The following is a 13031-nucleotide window of genomic DNA, read 5'->3' on the forward strand; positions in this document are numbered from 1 at the left end:
AATTGAGACCGATCCCATGGCCAGGCATCAATCCCTGACACTATTAGTGATTCAATTCTGTGGTGGCAGAGAGGAGTCTAGCATTGCTGTCCTGAGACTGGCTCTAATTAGCAGCTAAGAAAGATTCAGATTCCCATGCTAAACATTAGATGGAGATTGGGGACCACATGGGTGAGTTATGGGAAGTATTAAGGCTTTGAACCCCAACATTGTCAACTAACCTGTACCACTGGGCACTAACAGAGATTGAGCTACCAAAGAAAATAATACAGGCACTTGACCAAGTCCCCTGGAACTTATGTAATATAAGGCTGCCTTTTGTGATCTCAATCGGATTGCATGTGCTGATTCCTGCAGAGATTTGATGCACTAGGGTCAGGGATGAGGTGAAGAACACTGTAAGGGCAGGCCAGGATGGCACAGTAATTAGGATGTATTGATTAATGAATAAAAAATAAATCATTTGTGTGGTGGAGCACGCCTTTAATCCCAGCACTTGGGAGGCAGAGGCAGGTGGATTTCTGAGTTAGTGGAAGAATCAGGGATAGAATTAAGTGATATAAAGTGTGTCAAGGATACCAAAGAATATGTACAGAATGAACATACGTTGGTGCATTGGTCTCTCAGAGACTGAAACAACAACAAATGATCATGAAGAGGGTGCACCTAGGTCTGCTACCCATCAGGGGCAGATATGCAGCATGGTTTGCTTGGGATCCTTTTAAAAATTTACTCATTTTTCATTCTTTAATACTTTTGTAGAGTCCAGACTTTATCCCCCTCCTGGTCTGCTGCCTGACTACTCCCAATTCCATACATTTCCGCATTCTACAAAAGACTGTCTCTAGCCCTAACCCACACCCCAACAGTCCTCCACACACCCTAAGACCTCAAGTCTCTCAAGGGTTACCAGAATTTTCTCTCAATGAGGCCACAACTTGATAATATATAAAACCCTTTCATGTGAAAAGTTTTGAAATCAGGAATCTAAGGCCCCTACCTGAAGATAATAAAAGCGATATACAGGAAACCAACAGGCAATATCAAATTAAACGGAGAGACACTTGAAAATTCTCACTAAAATCAGGGAAAAGACAAGGATGCTCACTCTCCCCTTATGTATTCAATAGAATACTCAAAGTTCTAGCTAGAGCAATAAGAAAACAAAAAGAGATCAAGAGTATAAAAATTGCCAATGTAAAAGTCAAGGTGTCACTATTTGCAGAAGATAGGAAAATATGCTTAAGTGACTACAAAGCTCCAACCAGAGAACTTCTAAAGCTGATAAACAACTTCAAAGTGGCTGGATATAAAATTAATTCAAATCATATGGAAACTTTAAAAAGTAGTTCAGGGTTGTTTCTGACTCTGTTATTGCCAATTAGAACTCCTATCCCTATCTCGATTACCTAGTTGGGTCTCTTTGGGAAAGGACATGATTTGTCTTGCTTAGACTTGATTCCCCAGGGCATCATTTTTCCTTAGGGGGTCTTTTATTGTGAGGCTAAGGGTGAGGATGTAATGGGGGGGTGATTTTTAAAGTTGGAACTTGGTGGAAAAAGGAGAGGAATGAGAGCACCCTAAAGGTAAAGTGAAAAAAAAACAATAAATTTATAAAAGAAATAATAAAAAAGTAAGCATTGGCCATTTTCAGTCATCAAAATGGAGTTATTGTACTTCTTGGTGTTGTTGTCTTACCAAGCAAGAATTATTTGTGCGCTGCTTTGCCCAGCCTGTATGAGAAAGCAGCAAGAAGATTTGACATTGCGTGCCATTGCTTTCTTTGCTTATTTTGTAAGTAATCATTAATAAGATTTTTTTTTATATTTTCAACTGAAGAAAGACTTCAGATATGATTAGTGTTGATTTTTGTGTCTCACATTGAGATTTATAGAGCTCTTGTATTTTAGACGCGGATTTGGTCTAGATGGCAGCCACTTGAGTTTCTATTCTCTGTGTCTGTGTAATGAACTGTAAGGTAGATTTCGGATTCAAGTAAAATAGGTAGCTTTTGCAATGAGTGAGTGAGACAGGAAATACCATAACTCTAAGTTCTACTGTCCGTGAAATTCATAAAACATGTGTTCCTTATTATCATTAGCTGATTGAGTGTACACAGTGCATTCTTACTCACTAGCTCCTTTTATTCATGTTTAATTAACAGTTGAGAAAGCTTCCAGTCTTTACCTGTAAGCCTCCTATGGCTCATCATTGTATCTAATTATAAGAAAAGGAATAGGGTGTAAGAAAACAATATGCTTTCAATGACTAAATCCGTATCAATATGTTAAATAATGATACAACAAAAGTAAAAATTCCTAATAATATTTATTTATGGACTTCATAATGATATTCCACTTAGAACTGACCAGATATATAAAGTTGGTTTGACAGTTTTCCTCTTAAAATTCTGTCCTGGTTCTTTGTTCATCCGATTACATATTAGGAATGAAAATAGTGACTAAGAGTGCATTTAGTCACATCTCGTATTAGAACTTATTGATACGTGATGAATAATATAAGAGTACCCAGTGGTGTATAAATAGAGTATACCACAAAATATTAACAAATATTAAGTATTTAAGAATACAGCAATACCATTCATGGCACCAACAATCTAGAAAAGAATATGATGATCAAGGAAGAAGTAGTGCTTTTATTGTGACAAGGCAAATACTGATGAATTCTCACAGGAACATAGCAATGAAAAACAGCATATTTTTAATTTGATCACATTTGAAGAAGTTGGAAATAACATTTTTTAATAGATTGTATTAATAGATTAAGCCTTGTGAAAATAAAGAAGATAAGATGTGCTCCTTTTTAGACATATAAAGTCAATAACTTGTGCATATTTTTCTCTTAAAAGAGATAAGTTGCCAAGGGGATCTGTGAGTCAACATATTCTAACAAAGGAATAAAGGTGTAATTTTAGATAAATTATTTTATCTTTCTAGAAGCTGTTAAAGTGTACAGATAAGGAACATTTGGGGGAAAGTTGTGGAGAGGATAGAAATATGTTTAAAATACATTGAATGAGATTTTCAAGGAATCAATAAAATATATTTAAAAAGAATCCATGTTTCCAAAATTAGGGGAAATGTTAATTTTCAAAATAAATGATTATATGCAGACAGACTAAAGTAACATACACAACTATTGCTTTTGCAGTAAATTTCAATGAAGAGTGAGATTTCAAATTGCAAGTAAAACATCAAATATGTATCACTTCTGAACCACACTTATGATTTTAACTTTGAATTATGAGTTACTTTGAAGTAATGCACATGAAGATTAGCAAACATTAATAAACCTCATTAATAAAATGATGTTTTGTGAGTGCTAGTGTAAAATTCAGTGGAAAGTGAACAGCTTCAGAATAATTGTCCTAATTTCTCTGAAGTTTGTGGAGATGTACTAACTCTGGGTATGGTTGTTGTCAGTATGTCCTGTTCTCATGGACAAGTGTTTCAAAATATCAAAGATTTTAAAATCCTATATTTCAAATTGATGGTAACATTAAACTCAAGGCAATAGTATGCCACTTCTTTAGTTCTGAATAGAGTCACTGATTTGTAGGCAAATAATTTGCTTGCAAAACTACTAATCAGAGTCCTAGTAATGCACATTGAAGTTAAAGAAAATTTCAGTGAGATCTGAAGTGAATCATTTTCAAAAAAAATGTTCACTCAGAAATCTGGCTTATCTCAATGTGAGTTCTATTTCAACTATGTTCTCTTTCTCAGCGATAAAGTTAAAGGACCATGGTGAACAATAATGACTCCGGCAATGTAGAAGAAATGTTATTTGAAGCTGACAGAAAAATTCAGAGCATGCATAACAACACCTAGAGTTCAAAAGAAGAGAAGTCAGCAAATATTCACAGTGAACTGTGGGGAAATGAGCCTAGTAAAGCAAGCTCTGTCTTCTTGAATGTAATCCCCAGAATTCCCCACGATTAGAACATTCTTATTTCCTTGACCTTCTCTGAATGTAGAAACTTAAGGTAAACCCAGTTTTCTTTACAAAGACATATTGGATCACCCAATACATTTCAGTGGTCTCTTCAGATGTGCAGCCTTGTAATCTTTCTTGTTCATCCCCTGGCTGCATCTCGTTCCACATTCTTGAAGGTCCAAGCCTCTAACAGCAGCATCACAAGAGTCACAAGAACCAAGGCAGTTAAAGCCATCCTTATGAGATTTTCAACTGTGTGACCTTGGTGGTGTGAGGTTGGGGCTTGGGCATAAAGATGTCAAAGACGTCAAGTCACACCAAATTTTTCTCATGTTAAATTGCTGTGCCCTGAATCTCCCTCGCCTTGACAGAACTAGACCCTTTGTGCCTGTCTCTTACATTGTAAAGTCTTTTTCACCTTCTTCTTCTTTGGTCATGCTTTCTGCATGTACTCATTGTCTGAGTTCACAGAGCATCAAATAATTTGAGTAAATTATAAGAAATATGGGAAAACCTGTTGCTCTAAATTGTAGAAGTAAGAGAAATGGTCAAAGAGGATGTCAGTATCTCAAAAGGACATTGTGATTTTTTTCAACACTCATTACATTTCTTCATGGAGCTGGAGCTTAGAAAGAAACTTCATCAACGTTTTCAGGAAAGCAGGTGATAAAAAGTAGAAAAAAAGTAGGGTCTGAAATGGTCATAGAGAAAGATATGGGAGCCTAAACTATGTAAAGAATAGGTCATCTAAGTGCATAACAACTCCAGTTGGTCCAATTTCTTAACATCAGAGGAGGCTTAATCAACATATAATCATCTCAACTCAAGTTTTACCCCCTCTAGGACAACCATCACTTACCATCTTCAGTGCGTGTGCAGGTCTTGTCAATGGAATCTGCCCAAGATGGATGGAGAAATAATTATTTGATTTCCCATCTCTTGACTATGCCCTGTTTTGTTCTGTGGGTCTTTAATCTCCACTGTACGTTCATTTTGATATCATGCTATTGTATTCAAATTTTGTGCCTCTGGGTTCTGGGAAATTTGTAAAGATCACCTCTATGCCCACCAATCCACTACAAAGAGTATCATTGGATGCTGGAGAGAACAGAAACTCTGAGGGACTGACAATGACTTGACTGAGTTTGTGGACTATAAATACAAAATGCCTCTGTTGACTAGCTATTACCATGAGTCTGTTCACAGTATTTTAGGAAATAAAGACATGTGAGAATGAAGGATTAAGTCTACCACTGAAGACATGTTCTGTTTAGATTTTTGCTAAAATTGTATAAGCTAGAGTTATGTAGAGAGAGACAGCTTCAACTAAAAAAAAAAATAAAATAAAAAAGAAAAACATGTGTACCATATGGGCCTGTAGTCAAGACATGAGACAATTTGTCTGATTTATTTAAAATTGAAGTATGAATGCCAAATATCCATGGGTGATTTTGACCTTGGATATTTGGATCTTGATGTTATGATATTATGATAAAAAATTTTAGCAGTTATTTGGGGAGAAATCCTGTAAGCAGTGTTAAACTGTAGCTTCTGCTTGGGTTACTACATTGAGTATCTACCATTAATTCTTTTCATGATGAACTATAAACTATGAAATGGAATAAATATTTTCCTCCCTGTAATGTCTTAGATCATGTTGATTTCCCACAACAGTAGAAATCTAAGTATAATAAAAAAAAATCTCTTATTACTTTATGAATTGTTTGTCCTGTTCAACTACTTCTCAATTACAGTGAATGCTACAGGAATTTTTCTATTTCAGCAGATGTTCAGTGATAATCTTGTAATGAGGGATACATATCTTTGGAATGAAAAGGATTTTTAAATCTCAGCACTTCCTCTCATTTATTCATCTTAGGAAAGTGACCAGAGTGATCAAATATACCAAAGTATGATGTGTGTGGGTAATTATCAGAGACAATGAGGTCAAGCGGGTCACTTGATTTTGACCACACCTGTGATTCATTCTGAAATGATCTATAGAATCAGACTCTTCCATTGTTGTTGGTAGTAACTGCATCCAGAACAAAAGTATCATGGAGGCTCCTTACCCTAGCACCTATTTTTGCCTAGCACATTCATGGTCCCAAATACCGCAATCATTCAACCTGGAATTGTATGTTTTTCCCAGTCATCTATAGGTTATATCAAGGCTCACAGAGACAAGTTCACTTGGCCCAGTAATTTAGAATAAATGTAAAAAGCCGGGGTTTGAACTCAGAATTTGACTGCCAGGCTTGTCCTAACTACAGATAATAAGCTCTTTGAGCATGAAAGCAGTGACTGCCTAGCATCGGTTCCAAGTCTGCTCCAGTGTCTTGTGTCACTATCTTTGTGGCAAAGGGAACATAATCATTCCAGAACTGGAAATCAATGGAAGGGACTCCTTCTTCACCCAGTATGTCACACCCAAGGAAAATGCAGGGAGTAAATCGAAGGTGTGAGCAAAAAAAAAAAAAAAAAAAATCTTTACACTAGCAGAAATCCAGAAAAGTACACAGAGAATATGTGTTTTCCCCATCTCTGAATATCAAAGGATCATTTTTATATTCCATTATTACCCAACAAAATTCCACCTGGTGGCTGGGGCCTAGGAATAAACTTTATCAGAAATATCAAGAACCCAAGCAATCAGAAGTTCTTGTAAAGTGGGGTCTGAAATTTAGGTAGACAGAGAAATAGAGCCCTGAGCTGTGTAAGTGACAAGTCTATCTAAGTGACAAGTAAGTCAAGATCTCCCACTTTCTCAACTTCAGAGGAGAATTCACTGGTTCATACTAAGCTCAATTCTTGTTATACCCACTGACAGGAGGTCCTCACTTACTATCTTCAGAGGCCGTAGGGGACTGGTCCTTGGTTTCTGTCAGAGATTCATGGAGAGATGACCATTAGAGTTCAGGACACTTTATTATGCCCTGTTTCTTTCTATCTCAATCTGGACACTAGTTCCAAAAGGATATCTCTCTGTTGCAGACAAGATAATTTTTTTGGCTCTGGGTTATTGGCTCTCTCTGAAGATCACACCTCATCCCTTCAATCCTATACAAATCCTTATCATTGGATATGTGGGGAGGATGGAGACCCTGAAGGTCTGAGAATGGCCTCACTGAATCTGTGCAAAGGAGGTACGAAAAGCTTCTGGTGTGCAGCTATTACCATGAGTCTATGCACGTGATTTTAAGAAATATTAAAAAAAGATAATGTACAGTATCTGTCTGCCACTGATTATGATTCTCATTAGACTTTGTTAATTTGATACAAGCTAAAGAAATCTGGAAAGAGTCAGCTGCGATAGAGAAAAATGCATATATGTCTGTGGAATGATTTTCCTGATTGATTGATCTATGAGAGCCCAGACCATTGTGGTTGATTCTAATCCTAACTGTTTAGATGTTGATTGTTTAAGAAAGCAATTCTGCAATCAATTGAAAGTAAAATTGTGAGCACTGCTCCTTCAAGATATCTACCCCAATTCTAGCTTGCTCATCTACATCTAATTCCTTTCATGATGCTCTACACAAAATTATATGCAATAAATTATATTCTCACTAAGTTGATTTATTTATATCATAGTGTTTTGCAACAACAACAACAAAAAACAGAATTCTAACTAGTACAGTGACATCATCTTTGTCAGTTGTGTGAGCTGGTCAACTGCCACTGCTAAATTAGAATGAGAAAAGGAGGAAGACTTTTGTATCAGGGGATTCCAACTACAACTCCAATATTTAAAGGTGAATGACTTTTAAACTGAACAGTATTTTTAACTTAACAGCTTCCTCCCACTTATTCTAGGGCAGAGATCATCTTAGGAAAAGGACACAAGTAGCCCAAAACACTAAATGATTATGGGAGGGAAGTGCTTACCTGAGACCATGAGGTCAAGGGGGTCACTTGATTTTGGCCACACCTGTGGTGGATTCCTATAACTGCCATAGCATCTGAACGTTCCCTTGTGGGAGGGAGTAACAGCAATCAGGACAAAAATAGCTTGGAATGGCGGATAGGCCTGATGCTGTGCATCCAGGGTCCATGAGAGGTGGTGTTTTCCTTCCTGGATCAGAATGAATCTGCCAAATCCCATGTACGAGCTACAGATAAAGGTTATAGAAATTCCAGAAGTCACATTAGTGCTGGGCCAGACTGACAGGCTGGGCTTTTCATACGCTCCTAGGATACAAGGCATAGTTTGTAACATGAACATGAGTTACCCATATTGTCCTCCAGGACTAGACTCTGAGAAAAGAGCTCCTGGGAAGTAGACCTCCATCTCTGGAAAGAGTCCACGCTGGGATCCCTGAGTGTCCTCTCACCTGTCATCACCAGCTCCATGGCATCTCTGCTCTGAAAATCCAGAAGCACTCTTATAGCAACAATTATAGATGCCTGCATAGGTGGTTGTCACGTGTAGAATGTTGAACTTGGCCTTATTCATTGTTTCCAGAGGTTAATGAGTGTCCCAAGGATCTATAATTTGCTCTATATGCAGATGATATACCTTGGCATCCCAGGAACCCTGACACCAGATAGTCACAGGTGTCCTAGCAATCACAAAGTCTGGCTCAGCCCAGATGATGGGCTTTGGGAGGTGTCCTGTGAAGAAATCAAAGGCTGAGTCCCAGAACATCTTCCTTCAGACACCAGATCTTAGCACAGAAACCTCCCCTGGAACAAGATATTAGAACATTAATGCTTCCGCCCATCACCATTGTGAAGAATTGGCTCACTAGAGAGTAAATTAGAGTTTTTCTCATCAGAGAGAAGGAACAAACCCTGGGATGGCTGGAGACACTCGCCTGCCTGTCCTGCCATCCTGGGTTCTACAATAAGACCTGGAAGAAAACTTTCTCTCAGACCATTTTCACATAGAAAGACAGAGGGGAACCCCTAGGGTTTCCATGTGAAATTAAACCTGACTGTTGAGTAGGTTCTAATACAGATATATGTGTCCACTTCCCATGTTCATATCTCACCAAGATACAGCAGCAGTATGAGTATGGCCATCATGGTGAGTCCTGGTAATGTTTTGAGGTGTTCTCCTGAGCCAGTCTGGCAAACGTTCTGTAACATCAGCTGATATGCAGATGTCATCTTGGAGGTAGATCCTTCCTGTCATGGGTTTCCAAAATCATGGCTATTATGGGAAGAGAAACTTCTATATTTTCCTCAGTAAAGAGGATTGAGTAATCACTCAGGCCTCTGAGCTTCATTTTGAGAAATGCTTTCCCTATTCCTCACAGATTTGCAGCTTGCACCTTCTGCTGGTGCAGGTTTTCTGCTAGTCCATTCCCCTGAAGACACCACAGCCTGAAGACATCCAAGGACTTCCACTACACAAAGGCAACTGGGCAACTGACCCAACAGTCCTATCTCATGAAGATAATAGAGTCCTTTAAGGAGGATATAAATAACTCACTGAAACAAACATAGGAAAACAAATGTACACAGGAAGAAACACTTAAACAGGAAGCAAATGAATCCCTTAGAGAAATCAGAAAACTGGGCATGTCACTTCCAGAGGATCCTGCTATGCCACTACTGGGCATATACCCTGAGGATTCCCCAGAATGTAATAGGGATACATGCTCCACTATGTTCATAGCAGCCCTATTTATAATAACCAGAAAATGGAAAGAACCCAGATGTCCCTCAACAGAGGAACAGATACAGAAAATGTGGTATATATACACAACGGGGTACTATTCAGCCATTAGAAAAAAAGGGATTCATGAAATTCTTAGACAAATGAATGGAGCTGGAGAACATCATACCAAGTGAGGTAACCCAGTGTCAAAAAATCAATCATGGTATGCACTCACTAATAAGTGAATATTAGCTTAGAAGCTTGGAATACCCAAGACATAATCCACACATCAAATGATGTCCAAGAAGAACAGAGGAGTTGCCCCTGGTTCTGGAAAGACTCAGTGCAGCAGTATATGGCAATACCAGAACAGGGAATTGGGAAGGGGTGGATGGAAGAACAGGGGGAAGGAAGTGGGCTTATGGGACTTTCGTGGAGTGGGGAGCCACAAAAGGGGAAATCATGTGAAATGTAAATAAAAAATATATCAAGTAAATATTAAAAAAAGAAAGAAAGATTCAAAAAAAGAAAAGAAATGCAGGGAAACACAATCAAACAGGTGAAGGAAATGAATGAAGCTGTCCAAAACCTAAAAGTGAAAGTAAAATCAATAAAGAAAACACAAATGGAGGAAAACATTGAAATGAAAAAACCCAGGAAAGGGGTAAGGTTTTGCAGATGTAAGCATCACCAACAACATATAAGTGATAAAAGGGAGAATCTCAGACAGAAGAGATACCTTAGAAGAGATTGACAAAACTGTCAATGCATATTCAAAATGTATAAAATTCCTCACCCAAAACATCCTAGAAATTTCTTAAAGAGAACACTAATAGCTAATGCTCTTAGGTCAAGAGTAAATAAATGGGACCTCATAAAATTGAAAAGCTCCTGTAAGTCCTTCTAAGAATGTGGGTGAAAATACTCATGGGAGGAAGTTCAGAGACAAAGTATGAAGCAGAGGCTAAAGGAAACCCCATCCAGAGACTTCCCCATCTAGGGATCCATCCCATATACAGTCACAAAACACAGACACTATTATGGATGCCAGGAAGTATTTGCTGACAGGAAACTGATTCAGCTATCTCCTGAGAGGAACTGCCAGAGCCTGACATATACAGGGGGGACACTCTCAACCAACAATTGGACTGATCACAGGGTACCCAATGGAGGATTTAGAGAAAGAACACAAGGAGCTAAAGGGGTGTGCAGCTTCATAAGACAGACAACAATGTGAACTACACAGTACTCCAGAGCTCTGAGGGAATTAACCACCAACAAAGAGTAAACATGGAATTACCTAGGGCTCCAACTACAGATGTAGCAGAGAGTGACCATAGAATAAAGTGAAGACTCTCAACATGAACATAAATATCTTCAACAAAATTATAGAGGACAATGTCCTAACATAAAGAAAGAGATGCTCACGAACATATCAGAATCCCACAGAACTCTAAACAGACTGGGCCAGACCAGAAAGGCCTCCTGGCACATAATAATTAAATCACCAAATGCACTAGACAAAGAAAGAATATTAAAAGCAGTAGGCGAAAAAGGGGAAGTAACTTATAAAGACAGACCTATCAGAATCTCGCCAGACTTCTCTCCACAGACCATGAAAGCTAGAAGATCCTGGGCAGATGTCATACAGACCATAGGAGAACACAAATGCCAGTCCAGACTGAAGCCAAGATATTCCTTGATAAAACCAAATTTACACAATATCTTTCCTCAAATCCAGCCTTACAAAGGATAATAGATAAAAATGAAAACAAAAGGAGGAAAACTACACCCTAGAAAAAGTAAGAATGCAATCTTTTTTCAACAAACACAAAAGAAGATAGCCACAGAAAGACAATTTCACCTGTAAGAAAAAAATAACAGGGAGTAACAACCACTATTCTCTTATTATCTCTTAACATCAACGGACTCAATTCACCAATAAGAAGACATAGACTAACAGACTGGATACTAAACAGGACTCAGCATTTTGCTGCATACGCAAAATGTACCTGAGTGACACAGACAAACACTACCTCAGAGTAAAGGAATGGAAAAAATTCCCAAGAAAATTTACACAACTCACAAGCTGGAGTAGACATGCTAATAGAAAAAATTCAACTTTAAACCAAAAGTTATCAAAGAGTATAAGAAAGAACCCTCAATACTCATCAAAGAAAAAAATCTACCAATAAGAACTCTTAATTCTCAATAGCTATTCTCCAAATGCAGGAGAATAAAACTGAGAAAGTTGTATTGACACACAGAGGGCAAAGCCTGAAATAAATGAAACAAACAAAATTTATATAATAAAATATCTTTATTCATATAGCATGGTCTCTGGAGAATTCTTTGATGGGTTGATTGAAAGTAGAACACATGCAGAGTAAAAATTTTGTGCAGAGCCTAAAGATGCCAAACATTTAGCAGCAGAGAGAAGATGACAGAAATGAGACTTTTGAGCTGAGGAAGGAATTCCGAAGACTATAAGGTTTCACTCCTCAGGAAGAATACACTTCAGAGATGTATTGCTCAATGCGCCACATTATAAACAGTAACAACTATAAAGTATTCAAGTGTTTGCATTCACAAATGTAATGATTTGTCTAAGTGTTGAGATATATATTAATTATCTTGAACTATTCCTTACATGACGTATATCTGTAATATAGTCACTCTGTATTCTGGAGAATATTAATTTTGCCACTTCAAAAGACAATTGAAATGTATGAATGATTTGAAAAACATAAGAAAAGATAATGGAAGCACAGAGCAGCACAAGGCCTAGAGTAAACAGATTCTGAAAGAGGTATTTTGTTGAATCCACTGACTGCATGTCTACCCTATGATCACTTACTGTGGTTGTGCTCCAGTGGTCAAGTGTAGGCAATGAATCTCATATCCCCTTTTCTCATATCCATAAAAGGATCAATAAAACATCTAATTGAAGAACTGAAACATGGGTGGGATGGAATAGTGTAATCTTAGACAAGAGGAAATATAGAAAGCATTCCATCTTCAGGAATAGATATCAATGGAGTGAATGTTCATATGTATTCAATTGAGTGCTCAAAGTTCTAGCAGGAGCAATGAGAAAACAAAAAGGGATCAAGGGGATACAAATTGGCAAAAAAGAAATTGAGGCAACACTATTTGCAGATGATATGATAGTATGCATAAGCAACACCAAAAATCCAACCAGAGAACATCTACAGCTGATAAACAAGTTCATCAAAATGGAAGGACATAAAATTAAATGAAATAAATCACTTGGATCCTTTTAAAAATGGAGCGCTGCTGTCTCTGACTCTGTTGTTAGCAATAAGAATCTCTGTCAATGCCTGGACTGCCTTGTTGGGACTCTTCAGGAAAGGACATGATTTGTCTTGCTTAGACTTTATGCCTCAGTGCTGTGTGGTACCTCAAGGGGTCTTTTAGTGTGAGGCTAATGGCAGGATACAATTGGGGG

The 13031-nt window shown here is 37.8% G+C and overlaps 1 pseudogene; it reads right to left on the reverse strand.

Annotated features, from left to right (window-relative positions):
* Positions 1–4096: 4096 nt before the first annotated feature.
* LOC127673268 (leukocyte immunoglobulin-like receptor subfamily B member 4A) lies at positions 4097–8985 on the reverse strand (annotated as a pseudogene).
* Between the last annotated feature and the right edge of the window lie 4046 nt (positions 8986–13031).

The sequence above is a fragment of the Apodemus sylvaticus genome, chromosome 22, assembly GCF_947179515.1.
Source record: "Apodemus sylvaticus chromosome 22, mApoSyl1.1, whole genome shotgun sequence".
Taxonomy (NCBI): Eukaryota; Metazoa; Chordata; class Mammalia; order Rodentia; family Muridae; genus Apodemus; species Apodemus sylvaticus.